General features: G+C 36.2%; 1 protein-coding gene across 10 annotated transcripts in view; it reads right to left on the bottom strand.

Annotated features, from left to right (window-relative positions):
• The window catches only part of ZNF148 (zinc finger protein 148), a 141,495-nt gene that overhangs the window by 59,822 nt on the left and 64,200 nt on the right, over window positions 1–17,473 (bottom strand). The gene's annotated exons all lie outside the window — the stretch shown is intronic.

Genomic DNA, 17,473 nt, shown 5'->3' with positions numbered 1-17,473 from the left:
AGATAATAAAGAGATATCAAAAAATGTAAAACAATTTCCCTCTTCTCACTAAATTTTTTGTTTTGGAAAACAGTTATTTTTTATTTACAAATGTTACATGCTAACATGTAGTGAGTTTTATTGTGACAAATTAATACATAAAACTCTAAATTTCTCAACTTTAATTTTGAATATGGTAAATACTGATACATATAACCAACATAAGCAAAAGCTCTCAGGAGTCCTCAGCATTTTTTAAGAGTATAAAGGGACCCTAAGACCAGAATATTTGAGAGCTGCTAATCTAGATATATCTTAACTATACAATCCCTTTCTCTCCTGCACTCAACCTCTTTTAATACAGATGCCTGGGCCCCACCAATATAAAGAAATTACTATAGATGTCGTGTGCATGTGTGGCTTAGCAGACATACATGTATTTCCTAGCTTGTTTGCTGAGGTCACTAAAAAGCAACGACACCCAACACACCTAGCACCCAGAACTTGGTTTCTAAATGCCATTATCCAAATAAAAAAGAACCAGAGTCCTCTGAGAAGTGGCTGAGCCCAAAGCTGAGTCAGGGAAAAATATAAGATTACCTTAGAAGATCATAATGTCAGAAGCTAAAGTGTTCAAAAACGGATCAGAGGATGTCAAAAGGACATAAGACCCAGACTAAAAGAGCTCCTAATGGCCAAAGATGGAGTGATCCGAGCAAGAAGGTAAGGAACAACAGTACTGGATTATAAACCACAGAATAAAATGAATATCCACAGATACAAAATGAAATAGTAAAAACAACAAATAAATGGAGGAAATGGGACAGCTACAAGGAACATCAATATAGAAGGAATGAAGAAAAGACAAAAATCACAATTAGGTAAACATCATGGTAATAACCATCACAGGCAAGGTCCCCACCAATAGATGCTAAAGTTAGCGGGCAAAATTTTGAGAAACAGGATATTTAAACGGTCTCAAAGTATCTCCTCCAAGGTATCTGTCAATTAGAAAGAAAAAAAATAGTAACTTTACAGTGGGGAAACCCAGCAGATAATCACAGTAAAGAAGGATCAAGGTTACTATCACCAGTTTTAAGACCTATCCACATTATGTGCCCCTGATACGATGCACCGAGGGGGACACAACATCACTTCCGTGGGGATGTCAAAAGTGCAGAGCATCAATCTAACCATGAGAAAACACCAGAGAAGCTCAAATTAAGAAACAGCCTACAAGACAACTGACCAATATTCATCAAAGTATAAAGGTCACAAAAGACGAAGAAAAGTCTGCGTTCAACTGAAACACATTGGAGGTGGCTAAAAAAACAGGATAACTCAATGAAAGGTGGGTCCTGAATTGAATCCTCAAACAGAAAAAGGGCATTTGGAGGGAAACATAAAATTCAAACAAGGTCTGCAGTTTAATAGTATTTCACCAATGGTAAATTCCTGGTCTTGAAAACTGTACCATACGGTTGCATAAGTTTTAACATTAGGGGAAGCTGGGTGAAAGGTTTATGCAAACTCTATTTCTGCAACTTTAAGTATAAAATTATTTCAAAATGAAAAGTTAAACTAGACTCTGATTTTTCTAACTACAAAAATACTCAACATTTACATGGCATTTTTATGAGTTTGTGATTCTGCCTCCTCAGCATAAACTAAGATTTATCAGACATTTACTATGTGCCGTGCACTGTCCTAAGTGCTGAAGACATAAATACAATACACGGGGAAGACATGGTCTCCAGCCTCTATAGTCTATTGCACTGAAACCTACAGTAACACTATATTAAGAATTTTCATTAAAAAAATAGAAAACTAAGGCCCAGGAAGGTTGAGTTACTTGCCTTAAAGCACATTAATTAAGACAGAAAGATAAAATTTAAACCAAAGTCTTCTGAATCCAGTGACTAAGATCCTAACGATTGTGATGTGTGAATTCTTTCTTATCCTCATGTTACCAATAAACAAACTAAAATTTCAGGGAGGTAAGTGTCTTACCCAAGTTATTAAGTTGTAAAACTAGGACTTAAGATCAAATACCTTTCAGTCCAGGACTGCTTTTCAATAAATCTAAGTTATTCAAACTTATTTAAAAATGCTTTTTATACAAACATACTGTATTTTTCCATATATGAACTATAGTTTGGTTGCTTCCAAAATAAGAAAAAAACTTCTAGTGGTTTTAGAACACGTAGTGATTATTACTAAAGGAAAACAAAATGTTAAAAAAAAAATAGGCCAGGCACGGAGGCTCATGCCTGTAATCCCAGCACTTTGGCAGGCCGAGGTGGGCAGATCACCAGGTGAGGAATTCAAGACCAGCTGGCCAAGATGGTGAAACCCCACCTCTACTAAAACTACAAAAATTAGCTGAGCACAGTGGCAGACACCTATAATCCTAGCTGCTTGGGAGGCTGAGGTAGGAAAATCGCTTGAACCTGGGCGGCAGAGGTTGCAGTGAGCTGGGATTGTGCCACGGCACTCCAGCCTGGGCGACAGAGTGAGACTCTGTCTCAAAAAAAAAAAAAAAAAAAAAAAACAAAATGCCAAGAATATTTAGACGAAACAGAAGACTTGGGTTTTAAAACTATCTCTTCCAATTACTAGCTAGGTGAACCTGGCTTCCAGAGGTAGTATGGCAAAACAAGAAAAGCACAGGCTTGGGAATTCAAAGAAATCCAGTTTCAAATAGTAATACTAACTGTATGTGACACTGAACAACTAAAACTGAATCATGCCGAACTTTGCTCACCTGTAACCTAGAGGGGAAAATCTCATAGGATTTTTACAGAGTTAAATAAGATAACTCTGTAAAGTACTAACTACAGTACAGAGCACTATGAAATAGTTCTTGATGCCTCTTAGTATCATAATAAACTCATCTGTTCATTGGTAGTAGTAATAAAATCCATCTTACATCAGAAAATCAAAGAGATTACATGAAAAGCAACTTGAAAACCTTAAAGCACTAAATGAATATATATAGTTATTAATTATCATACAATTAATAGGTGTGTAACTGCTTGGATACACAAAAGATTAGCAATTTCTATAAAATATCTCTACGTAGACATCTTGATATCTAAACTCAATATGCCTAAAAAATAATCTTTCCTTTCACGTTAGATCCTCCTTCTAAATTCCCTGCCTTTCAATATATTATCCCAGTATCCTATCTAAAGATTCTTTTTTTTTTTTTTTTTTTTAAAGACAGAGTCTCATTCTATCACCCAGACTGGAGTGCAGTGGTGCAATCTCACCTCACTGCAACCTCCACCTCCCAGGTTCAAGCAATTCTCATGCCTCAGCCTTTCAAGTAGCTGAGACTACAGACATATACCACCACGCCCAACTAATTTTACATTTTCAGTAGAGACAGGGTTTGCCATGTTGGCCAAGCTGGTCTCAAACTCCTGGCCTCAAGAGATCTGCCCACCTTGGCCTCCCAAAGTGTTGCGATTACAGGCGTGAGCCACCATGCCCAGCCAATGCTATTTTTTAGTTTTCTTTTCTACCTTCCACCCAGGACAAAGTCCAGTTGTTGCTGTTCTTCCTAAATACAATATACAAATCTAGAAATTATACTTCATATTTCCTTCTTTAGATTATTTATAATGATACTAAGTTGGGACTCTCATATACTACTAGAGGGAAACTAAATTGGTCATCTTTTGTAGACTACAATCTGGCCAATATACAATAAAAGTCTTAAGAGACTTATACTGAAGAAATGCTTTCACATGACAAAAAAGCACATATATAACACCACAATATTATTTACAACAGTAAGAAAAGGGTGCAAATGTCTAATACCCAATAATAAAGATATAGTGAGATAAATTATAATGCAGCTATATGGCATTATACAAATATTAGAAATCTGACTTTTAATGACCAAGATGAAATGCTCATGGTGTAAGTTAAAGTAATAAATATAAATAGGCATGTAGATAAATACCTTTTCACAATTTTATACAAACACAAATATAAATAGAGCAAATTTTATGCAAACACACAACTACCTACATAGAAAAACAAAAAAGAAACATTAAAATGCTAGCAATGGAATGTTAAGAGCAGTTATCCTAGAGTAGTAAGATTATAACAATTTTTATTCTCTTTATAGTTTAAAAATTTTTACATTTTTCAACCTTAAAAAGAAATTAAATCCAGTCCTAGTACAAATCCTTACCATTAATTTAAAAACATATTATTATCTTAATATACTAAGTTGTTCTAAAAACTGAAACATTAACCCAGCAAAGTGAGAGAAAATCTCTATGAGTAAGTTTGAGAAAGAAACCAGAGCTATCAAATAAATCTTAATCTCCACACTCACATCACCAGCAAAAATCAATTCCCAGTGGATTACTGATCTAAATGGGAACAGAAAACCATAAAGCCTCCAGAAGTTAAAAAAGGAAAATACCTTCACAATGTTGGGACAGGCAAAAATTTCTTAAGAGGGACACAAAAAATATCAAAAGGAAAAGACTTATACAATAAATTGAACCTTATTAATTCCTGTTTATCAAAAAAGCAAAAAGACCAGCCAGAGTCAGAAATGATAATTGCAATACATACATCCAACCAGTGGATAAAAAACTACTACAAATCTGTAAGAGAAAGAAACAACCTAATAGAAAATTGGGCAAAAGATGAACATCTACCTTACTAAAAAATAATATTCAAATTGTCAATAAACATGAAAAGACATTCAATTTCATTAGTTATCAGTGAAATGAAACATTAAGCCATATTGCAATTCCACTATCATACCACCAAAACGGCTAAACTTAAAAGGACTGACAAGATCAAATAGCAAGGATATAGAGCAATCATTATAAATTGCCAAACCAATTTAAACAACTTGTCAGTATGTACTAAAGCTGAACATATGCATATCCAGTAAATTCAATTCTAAGTATATAACCAACAGAAATGAATACATACACATACAAGTGACATCCAAGACTATTCACAGCAGCACTTAATACCAAACATTTAGAAACAATCTAAACGCCTATTAGACTAGAATAAATGAAATTCATTCAACTGATGATTATACAGAAATTACATGCAATAACATGGGTATATCTCATAAACAATGAAAATAAAGAAACCAGATACTCAGTATATAGTGTCTATGATTCTGCTTATTTCAAATTCAAAGTCAGGTAAAACTAATAGACTATGACAAAAGTGTTGGGGTAGTAGTAGTCTTTAGGAACTAGAGGAGTGCTGTGACCAAAAGGGATTCTATATCTTGATCTTGATAGTGGTTACATGAGATGTTCACTTCAGAGAAATTTAACCAAGATGTACTCTTATGATTTGTGCACTTTTCTGTATAAATGTTACATTTCAATAAAAAGACATATACCTAGAGCAATGTTATAAATGTGCGCGCACGCGCACACACACACACACATATGCTCCTTTCCAATTATTTCACTCAAACAAACCCAGTAATAACAAATGTCAATCAACAGAGGAGTGTGATTAAATAAATTATGGCATATCCTTTAATCACTCATTAAAATAGGGCAGTTTTATATGCAATAACATGGAAATCTCCACAAGATGTGTCATTAAATGAATAACATAAATTTCAAATGCACACAAACAGCATTATCCAATTTATGTAAAACAAAATATTGTATATTTATATTAAATATGCTTTTTTTTTTTTTTTTTTTTTGGAGACAGAGTCTCGCTCTGTTGCCCAGGCTGGAGTGCAGTGGCGCAATCTCAGCTCACTGCAAGTTCCGCCTCCCGGGTTCATGCCATTCTCCTGCCTCAGCCTCCCAAGTAGCTGGGACCACAGGTACGTGCCACCACGCCCGGCCAATTTTTTTTTTTTTTTTTTTAGTAGAGACAAGGTTTCACCATGTTAGCCAGGATGGTCTCAATCTCCTGACTTCGTGATCCACCCGCCTCAGCCTCCCAAAGTGCTGGAATTACAGGTGTGAGCCACTGCGCCCAGTCAAATATATGTATTATATATCCAAAATGTATTATATAGACAAAAATGTATGCACACAATATGTTTCTTTATAAATGTAAAACTTCCAGAAAGGTATCAATATTAGTAGCTATTTCTTTGGAATTAGAGTAGTAGACAGACATCGGAAACAAGGAAATTTTTACTTTTCACTTTATTATTTCTTCTACCTTGTTTTAATTTTTACAATGACAATGTAGTCCTTTTATAATAAAATACAAATATAAAAACACTAAAGTAGACCTCTCTGAAACTAATGTAGCTAGGCTGACTCTACATACCCTGTCCTAAATGATTTCCAATTTGTGTACTGAACTACTAGTCTAAGAGCGTAACTCTCCTTCAGTACCACTGTCTCACAATTCCAGATGAAGCAATTAGACATCAAAGGTCAGAGAGAACTATATTAAGAGTGTTAGGAGACTGGTTATGTTATTAAAGTCAGCTAGAAACCAGCTGTGGTGGCTTACACCTATAATCCCAACACTTTGAGAGGCTGAGGCAAAAGGCTGGCTTGAAGCCAGGAGTTCAAGGCCAGTCTGGGCAACCTAGCAAGTTTCCATCTCTATAAAAAATTTAAAAATAAAAATAATAAAGTCATCTATAAAGAAATCTTCTACCAACAATTTATGTTCACTTAAGGGGGAAAAAAAGATATAAACTGGGTCAAACAACCTTAAGAGCAAGTGAGGATACTGAAAAATAGACCATGTTGGATCAACTCCCTAAAACCATCTACTGGAAGAGACAATCTGATTCATCTACTTGCCTGTTGAGTTGAAATCATTAATAATAAGCAATAAACATGACTCTCACCAGGAAAGGAACAGTACTCAGTACATGCTTTCTGCCCAAATAATGATTGCTGGTAGATAATACACTTTTTTAAAGAGCCATGTGGTATGAGAGTAAAATCTTGTGAAAAAACTACAGTTGAAGTTAGTTACCATCTATTCTCCTTAAAACAAAACTACTACCGAATCCCTCAAATAAACTTTAAAAGAAATGCAATGGTAGTTAAGAATTGCATATAACTTATAAAAGACTTCGAAAAAGTACATAATGTAATAAATAACAAGTTGGAAGTTAGCCAGAGAGGGGAAGAAACATATTCTATAAATGGCTATTTAAGCCAACAAATACAAAGGCAAACTGATTTGTCACCCCCCAGAATGATTCTGAAAGATCATTCGTCACCAATAAACGCAATGCAATTCCTCAATTAAAGCAAAGCACAAAATATTTGTCAAAAATAATAAATACCACAAAGCCACTGAAATGGGTAAAATAATTCCTTTTTTCTAATAGGAAGAAAAAAGTCACCAATCCCTAGCATCTGTATATTAAGTTTTTATTGACTGGAGCAAGAAATATTTGGGAGAATTATCTATACCCTCCTCCCTAAACTAGTAATAGGATTTAAGGAAATCTAAAACTAAAAACCAAAACAGAGGTCTTACACCAACGGCCAAATATATTTTGAGTTTCCTAGGCCATTAAATGAATTAATCATAAACACAAAAATGCATAACAATATGCCTGCAATTTTATACATGCTGCTTTATAGCACAAAAATTCATGACTAACAATGCTACAAGAATGCTGAAGCATTTTTTAAGGAATTATATACATGCCTGAAATATTTCATATTTTATTATATCATTATGTGACTAGAGCATGATTTTTTAGATAGTTCCTACTTTATAAAATCCTTTCACTCAAGTGATACAAAGCAATAGTTTCTAGAAGATGAATGTCGCATATATCACTGTGAATTACAATTTGCCCTATTTTGCTAATACAGAACATAGTCCTTCCTGTTAACATGCTTGTCACCAAACTGAAAAAATAAAGACCATAAAAATTTATGATTTGCTAAATCCTCCTGAATGGGTCTGATAAGTGTAAAATGGATAGGCCAAATAATTTTTTTAATTGCTGAAATAAAATTTTGTTTCTGAGTTGAGAGGCTTTCTAATATAGTGCTATCTAATAAAATATTCTGAAATAATGAAAATATTCTTTATCTACACTATCCAATACAGAAGCCATTAGCTACATGTGACTACTGACAACCTGAAATGTGACTAGTGTGACCAAGGAACTGAAAAATTAATTTTATTAAAATCTAATTTAAATATTTAAAGTATTAAAAACAAATTCTAATGAGAAAGATGTAGATGTTCAAAAGTTGGCCTAGGCAAGGCATAGTAGCTCATGCCTGTAATCCCAGCAGGACTGCTTTGAGGCCAGGAGTTTGAGACCAGCCTGGGCAACACAGCAAGACCCCATCACTATTAGTAAAGTTTATTAAAATAAGAAACAGCTGGCCTATACTTTGCTGTTGAAAACATAGTGCCATTGAGCTAAATCTGAGTGACTGACTTAGAGAGCCAAAATAAATCCTGAAAATTGGTAGTTATCACAAATGATGACTTATATTTCAAATGTCACCAGACACTAGCGAGTTTACATAAGCTACAGAACTTAAACAATTTTAAAAAACTAAAAACTCAATTTTTTGCTTTGAACTGACCAAAAAAAGTTAAATATAAAGTTATCTGTATCTTCCATATGAATGAGCAAATCAAAGAAGAAAATCATTAACATGTTCAGTATCAATTTTTAAAAGGCTTTAGCACAATCTACAAAAACACTTGAGTAAAGGACTGTGAAGTTTCTACAGTTTTGGGGACCTGGATCATATTATTCTACATCAATTTCTCTCTTCAATTCAAAAATTTACATTCGGCCAGGTGCAGTGGCTCACACCTATAATCCCAGCACTTTGGGAGGCCGAGGTGGGTGGATCACCTGAGGTCAGGAGTTCAAGACCAGCCTAGCCAACATGGGGAAACCCTGTCTCTACTAAAAATACAAAAATTAGCCAGGCATGGTGGCGGGCATCTGTAATCCTAGCTACTTGGGAGGCTGAGGCAGGGAGAAATGCTTGAACCCAGGAGGTGGAGGTTGCACTGAACCGAGACCGTACCACTGCACTCCAGCCTGGGTGACAGAGCGAGACTCTGTCTCAAAAAAAAAAAAAAAAGAAAGAAAAAGTACATTCATGGCCAGTTGTGGTGGCTCACACCAGTAATCCCAGCACTTTGGGAGGCCAAGGTGGGAGGATGGCTTGAGCCCAGGAGTTCAAGAGCAGCCTGGACAACATACTGAGATCCCATCTCTGAAAAAAATTTTAAACATTAGCCAGGCAAGGTAGCACACAACTGTGGTGCCAGCTACTTTGGAGGCAACGGTGAGAGGATCACTTGAGCCAAAGAGATCAAGTCTGCCATGAGCCATGATCACGCCATTGCACTCCCGCCTGGGTGACAGAACAAGACCCTGTCTCAAAAAAAAAAAAGAAAAAAGGAGAAAGAAAGTACATTAATGAAACCCAGACCTGCCCTTTACCTTTACCCCCCAACCTTATCAACATAAGTAAGAAGTAAGGGATAGAATTTCTCATGTCTCTTATGTTCTACTATAAACCAATGTTATGCAAACACTTTGCAAATTCTGCCCATCTGGTATATGGCATAATACAGCTTTTCATTGATTCATTTTCAGAACGGACTCAAATTTATCATTATCTATTGGGAATATAAGGAATGAATTATGGGTTACCATAAAAATGGAATTATCAAGCAGACACTGGAATTATCAAGCAGACACTGAAGTTGTTTTAGAAGAATACAGAGTTGAAAAAAGTTCAAAATATACTGTTAAGTGAAAAGACTACATAAAAAGCAATACCATCTCATGTATGGCATGCTTATCAAAAAAGCATAAAGCACATACGCCAAAATTTATGAGTGACTATATCTGGGTGATAGCGGTATTGTAGGATATTTATTCTAGAGATATGAACACCTATATTCACAGAAAAACCTGCACGCAAATGTTAACACCAGCTTTATTTTTAATAACCAAAACCTGGAAACAACTAAACTCGATAAGTGAATGGTAAACTGTGGTACATCAATGCTATGCAACACTACTATAAAACAAACAATAACAAATTACTGATATATGCAACAACCTGGATGACTCTCAAGAGCATTATGTTGAGTGAAAAAACAGTCAAGTCCAAAAGGTCACATCCTGTAGGATTCCATTGATACAACATTCTCAAAACTGACAAAGTTCTAGAGATAAACAACAGATCGGGGGTATTCAGGGGTTAGGAATGGTGGAAGGAAGACAAGAGGTGTGCCTATAGCAGATAGCACCAGAGATACCTTTGTTATCCTGGCTTAGTTCTGTATCTTGATTGCTTTGGTGGTTACACAAATCTATACGTGCTATAAAACAGAAGTCCCCAACTCCCAGGCCATGGACCTGTTAGGAACCTGGCTGCATAGCAGGAGGTGAGCAACCAATGAGCAAGCAAAGCTTCATTTGTATTTATACACTCTCCCCACTGCTCGCATTAATGCCTGAGCTCTGCCTCCTGTTGGGTCACTGTCAGCATTAAAATCTCATAGGAGCTCAAACCCTATTGTGAACTGCACATGCAAGGGATCTAGGTTGCCTGCTCCTTAATGAGAACCTAATGCCTGATGATAATCTGTCACTGTCTCCCATCACCCCCATATGGGACGGTCTAGTTGCAGGAAAACAAGCTCAGGGCTCCTACTGATTCTACATTATGGCGAGTTGTATAATTACTTCATTATATATTATAACAACAGAAATAAAGTGCACAATACATGTAATGCTCTTGAATCATCCTGAAACCATCTCCACCCCCACCCCATTCGTGGAAAAACTGTCTTCCAAGAAACTGGTCCCTGGTGCCAAAAACGGTTAGGGGTTCTTGCATAAAGTACCCAATATGGGATACACTGTAGCAATGTGAATTTCTTGATTTTTGACATTGCAGTACGTTTATATAAAATGTAACAACTGGGAGAAATTGGATGAAGGATGCAGGGGGTCTTCTCTGTACCATTTTTGCCACCTTCCATAAATCTATATAATTTTAAAATAAAAAAGGATAGATTTTGTCCTTTTCCCCTTCCTGCTCTTGCCTATCCTCTTATCCTCCAGGAACCAGTCAGTTCTAAAGCCATAAGCTGGGGCCAAGCAAGATGTCAGATACCAGACAGAACGAAGAGGGCTTCTACATGGGAGGAGGCCCAATATAAGATGTCAAAGCCCAAGAAGGGTGAGGTGGTTCTCCATATAGAAGGGCAGCTCAGCATGAGGTGTTGGAGCCCAAGCAGCATAAGGAAGGGTCTAGATTGTGGGAAAAGAGCAGCCTGGAGCATGATGCCAAAAGCTAAGGAGGATGAAGAAGGTATCAAAGAGTGGGTGTGGACCAGTGCAGTGTATCTAAGTAAGAGTGCCCTAAGGAAGGGGTCCACTTGGAGCTAAGGTCTAGTTCAAGTTGTCAAAGCACATGCAGGAGGAGAAAGGTATCCACACAGGGCAGGGGTAGCAAGTACTCCTGTGAGGTTTAGAAGCCTAGGAGCATCTGCATCGGGCATTAGGGTAATAAGTAAATATGCTGAGATAACAAGCCAGGTTTCTCACCGTCTAATGTACTCTGTTGGACTGTAATGGGAGGTATCATTAGGAACTTATGGTTTTCAATATTGATAGGTATGGAAATTATTATAGAAAGGAATATGTGCACTATATACGAATGTATATAATTACATACATACATACATTCTCTAGCTCTGTCCATTGAGAGGCCTGGGAGCAGGTATACCCCAACTGCAAGGAGCAGCATGTTCAGCACCCAGACCCTGGTTTCTAAATACCATTCTCCACTAAAATGAACTAGGGAGTCCATGGAGAAATGGCTGACTCCAGAACTGAAGCAGAAAACGGACAAGATAAGCCTAGAACATAATGTGCCAAAAAGCAAAGAAGTACTCAACGACTGACAAGGTATGTCCAAGAACATAAAACCCAGCTTGAAAAGGCTTCTTTTAGCCAAATCTTAAACAAACTGAGTATGAAAATAATCACAGTAATATATTTTAACCCAGCAAATTTTTAAAAACCCTAATTCCATACTGATGCACATAAACTGTGATAAGGAATAACTTTATAGTAGCAAAGCCTGGAAGGTGTCAATTGATCAAAGTGAACCATCATCTGAATGACGGCAAATAAAACTCAGGTGCTGCCTGTCAGAATGCAATGGGAAGAAAACACAGCACTATTTCTACAATATTCCTGCCAAAGATGCTTAACTTAAATATCATAAGGAGGAAAAAAAATCAGGTAAGGCCTGAGGGACATTCTCCTAAACAAATGTAAAATATAAATTCCAAAAGTGATGAATTAACCCAGACTAACAAAAACTGAAGAACACGACAATTAAATGTAACATGTAATTCTGAACTGAGTCTTTTGGCTAACAAACTTTAACTGCTGGACTTTAGCAGTTCTCTCCCAGTAACTAACAGAACATGTAGATCACTGAGTACATAAAAGAATTAAAGAATACAATTAGTGAACGGGCATTGTGGCTCACACCTGTAATCCCAGTACTTTGGGAGGTGAAAGCAGGAGGATTGCTTGAACCCAGGAGTGTGAGACTAGCCTGGGCAACATAGTGAGACTCTGTCTCTACAAAAAAAATTTAAAAATTAGCCTGGCATGGTGGTGTGTGCCCACAGACTAGATAGCTGAGGAGACTGAGTTGTGAGGATTACTTGAGCTCAGGAGGTGAAGGCTACATACACCAGCATGGGCAAAAAAATAAATAAATAAAAGAAAAACAAAAAGAAAAGAAAAAAGAAAAAGTGAATATAACTAAACAACTTGACCTAACTGACATTTAGAAAATAACCCAACCAACAATAGCCAGAATACACATTCTTTTCAAGTACACACAGAACGCTCACCAAATAGATCATGTGCCAAGCACTAAAACAAGTCTCAATAAATTTAAAAGGGCAGAAATCATACAGCATATATTTTCTAACCACACTCATTAGATATCAGTGATGAAAAGGTATCTGGAAAATTTTTAAATATTCAGCAATTAAGCAAAACACTTCTAATTAACTCACGAATCAAAAAGAAATAAAGGAAGTTTAAAAGTATCTTTAACTGAATTAAAATGATAAAAATACATCAAAAGCCATGCTGAGAAAAGTTTAGAGCTTCACATGTTTAGGTCAAAAATGAATATCTAAAATCAGTCACCAAACTTTCTACTTTAAAAAGTTAAGATGAGAAGAGCAAATGAAAACCAAAGTAGTAGAAGGAAATAATAAAAAGTAAAAATGAACAAAAGTTAAAGTGAGCCGGGCGCGGTGGCTCAAGCCTGTAATCCCAGCACTTTGGGAGGCCGAGACGGGCGGATCACGAGGTCAGGAGATCGAGACCATCCTGGCTAACACGGTGAAACCCCGTCTCTACTAAAAAAATACAAAAAACTAGCCGGGCGAGGTGGCGGGCGCCTGTAGTCCCAGCTACTCGGGAGGCTGAGGCAGGAGAATGGTCTAAACCCGGGAGGCGGAGCTTGCAGTGAGCTGAGATCCGGCCACTGCACCCCAGCCTGGGCGACAGAGCAAGACTCTGTCTCAAAAAAAAAAAAAAAAAAAAAAAAAAGTTAAAGTGAATAGTGAAAATTGATAAAACTGAAATGTCATTATTTGAAGAGACAACGAAAACTAATAAATCTCTACCCAGTCTAATCAAGAAAAAGAAAAATTATTGTACCAATAGCAGGAATGAGAAAAAAAGAAATCACCATTGATCCTTAAAACAACAAAAGAAAATATTAATAGAACTTTGGCCAATTAAACAATTAAGAAATAGACAAATTCCTTTAAAAATACAATTTACTGAAACTTATTCAAGAAAAAAAAATGTTTAGTATGAATAGCCTACTTATGTTTTTAAAATAAAATTTGTAATTTAAAACCTTCCCACAGGTTGAGGTGGGAGGCCACTTGAGCCTGGGAGCTTGAAACAAGTCTGGACAACATAGTGAGACCCTGTCTCTATAAAAAAAAATTTTTTTTAATTAGCCTGGTGTGATGACATGTGCCTGTAGTCCCAATTGTTTGGGAAGCTGAGGTGGGAGGATAATTTAAGCCCAAGAGGTTGAGGTTACAGTGAGCTGTGACTGGGCCCCTGCACTCTGCACTCCAGCCTGGGCAACAGAGCAAGACCTTGTCTCCAAAGAACAACAAAAAACCTTTCCCACAAAGAAAACTCAACTCTAGATTAGCTTTACTGGTAAAGTCTATCAAATATGTATGATAGAAATATCAATCTTACACAAACTCTTTCAGAAAATAGAGAAGGAAATACGTCCTAACCCATTTAAAATGAGGCCAATATACCTAAAAATGACATAGCTATTACAAAAAAAAAAAAAAAAAAAAAAACCATGGACTAATATCTCTCATAAACATACAAATGTTTAAATTAGTAAACTGAATTCAACAAGAAAAAAGGATGACACATCATGACCACATGTGATTTATCCCAGGAATGCAAGGGCTGTTTAATATTTGAAAATCAGCACAATTCACTATATTAAGAGAATGAGAGGATATTCATATGATCATTTCAATCAATGCAGAAGAAATACTTGATGAAGTTAAATATCCATTCACGTTTTTTAGACAAAGTCTCAGAAAACTAGAAAGAACACTTCAACGTAATAAAAGTAATCTATGAAAAACCTATACCTAATGCCATTTTTGAAACAGGGTCTCACTCTGTAACCCAGGCTGGAGTACAATGGTGTGATCTTGGCTCACTGCAACCTCCACCTCCTGGACTCAGGTGATCCTCCCAATTCAGCCTCCCAAGTAGCTGAAACTACAGGTGCACACCACCATGCCCAGGTAATTTTTCTTTTTTTTGGGCAGAGATGGGGTTTCCCCATGTTGCACAGGCTGGTCTTCAACTCCTTAGCTCAAGCAATCCGTTCCCTGCCTTGGCACCTTAAAGTGCTGAGATTAGAGGCATGAGTCACTGCACCCAGCCTCTAACATAATTCTTAATGATGAAAGAGTAAATGCAGTCCCCTTAAGATCTGGAACAAAGCAAAGATGTCTACTTGCATCGCTTCTATTCATCATTGTTTTGTAGGCCCCAGACAGTGCAATAAGAAAAAGAAATAAAAGAGATACAGATTGGAAAGAAAGTAAAACATATGGACAATACGATAGTGAAGAAACCTAAGGAATCTACAACATAACTACTGTAACTAATCAGTAAAGATAACAAAGTCACAGAACACATAGTCAATATAAAAAGAATCAACTGCATTTCTATATTCTAGAAAGTAACAATTAGAATTTGACATTTTAAAACATACCATTCACAACAGCATCCAACCAAAACCATGAAATACTTAAGGATAAAATTAACAAAATATGCCCAATAACTTTACACTGAAAACTACAGAACAATGCTGAAATAAAGAAAACCTCAATAAAAGTAAAGGTGTACAACGTTCATGGACTGGGAGCCATTATTGTTTAGATGTTGGTTTGTATCAAGTCAATAGACAGAATCAATGCAACCTCAATCAGAACCAGTTGGCTTTAAAAAAACAAACAAACAAAAAACAAAAAAACAAAACAAAAAAAGCCCTAAAAGGTGGATTCTATATTTTATATGAAAATGCAAAGGTCCTAACATAGTCACTACAGCATTACAAAAGAACAACAAAAATGGAGGACTTACACAACTTGATTTCAATATTTACTATAAAAGATACAGCAATCAAAACAATATGATACTGATTTAAAGACAGACACTAGGTCCATCAATGAAAGCCCAAGAGAACTAAGACTTACACGAACATGTACCAAGAGAAATGAAAAAAAGACTTGTACAACCATTTTCCTAACCGCTTTATTCATAATCATTGAAAGAGACAACACAAATAACCACAAAAAGGAAAATGAATAAATTTTAAGATATTAATTAAAATGACTGAACATTAATGAATAGGGAAAAAGAATGAACTGTTGATACATTCAACCAACATGGATGAATCTCAAAACATGTTGTGCAAAAGCAGTCAGACACAAGAGTTACATATAACTCCATTTACATGAGGTTCTCAAGGGACAACGACAATTTATGAAGAAAAAATATGAGAACAATTGTTGTGGAGGGAATTGACTGGCAAGAATTACAAAAAAAACTCCTCAGGATGACGAAAACATTTGGTGTCTTGATGGATTATGGATTATACAAGTTTATGCAGTTGTCAAAACTCTGAACTACAAACTCAGAATCTGAGCATTTCACTTTAAACTTTTCCTCAATTAAAAACAGAATGCATATTTTCACTCAAAAACAATCTGCCTACTATAACCCAGGTATTGAAAACACAAAATTTAAAGGCACGATACAGAAAAAAATATCTTAAAATATAATGACAAGACAGTCCTGCAAGCAAGGAAATGCAAAGTTATTGTAGTTACCATAAAGAAAATCACAAGAAAGAGAAATCTTTTAAGGTGAAACGTGAACAACAGGAAATTGCCAAATAAATAATATTATAGGCATATACGACATTAACAAAAGTAACAGAAAAAAAACCATAGTGGACCTAGGCAACTAAATTAATTTCATATGCTTAAAGTATAAAATGGTGGGGAAAGGGGTTGGACTACAGTTTTAAAAAAAAAGTTGGATAAGGGACAGGAGTATGATGGCTATTTCCGCCCATGCAAAAAAGTACATTTTAGCTGTTTAGTAATGAGGAACCACTAGAGAAGTTTCAGTAAGGGAATGACATGTATACATCTCGTTTGGAAAGATGACAGTAGAAACTATCTGAAAGATACACTGGAGAAGGCTCAGGCTACTGTCAGTCCAATAAAAATGTCAGTCTATTGCAATCTATAGACTACTTCATCCAACAAAAACAGAATGCGCACTCTTTAAAAGCTCACACGTAACATTTCACCAAGGTGGACAACATTCTGGGCCATAAAACACAATCTAATAAACTTAACAGAATAGCAATCACACGGCGTCTGCTCTAAGACCACAAGAGAATTAAACTAGAACTAAATAACAGAATGGTAGCTAGAAAATATTTCAAAATACTTGGATATTAAACGACACACTTCTAAACAATAATGGTGCAAAGAAGTTTGGTTTTTGTTGTTTTGTTTATAGAGTTTCGCTCTGTCACCCAGGCTGGAGTGCAGTGGCGCAATCTTGGCTTACTGCAACCTCTGCCTCCAGAGTTCAAGTGATTCTCATGCCTCAGTCTCCCACATAGCCGGGATTACAAGCGCATGCCACATGCCCGGCTAATTTTTGTATTTTTAGTAGAGATGGGGGTTTTGTTGTGTTGCCCAGGCTGGTCTCAAACTCCTGAGCTCAAGTGATCCACCCACTTTAGCCTCCCAAAGTACGAAGATTATAGGCGTGAGCCACCACACCCAGTCCAAAGAAGGAATCTTAACAGACATTTTAGAATATATTGAACTAAACGAAAATAAAAACACAACTATCAACATGTGT

This window comes from Macaca thibetana, chromosome 2, assembly GCF_024542745.1.
Source record: "Macaca thibetana thibetana isolate TM-01 chromosome 2, ASM2454274v1, whole genome shotgun sequence".
Taxonomy (NCBI): domain Eukaryota; kingdom Metazoa; phylum Chordata; class Mammalia; order Primates; family Cercopithecidae; genus Macaca; species Macaca thibetana.
The sequence above is the reverse complement of the archived record's forward strand: the minus strand, read 5'-3'. Positions and strand labels throughout refer to the sequence as shown.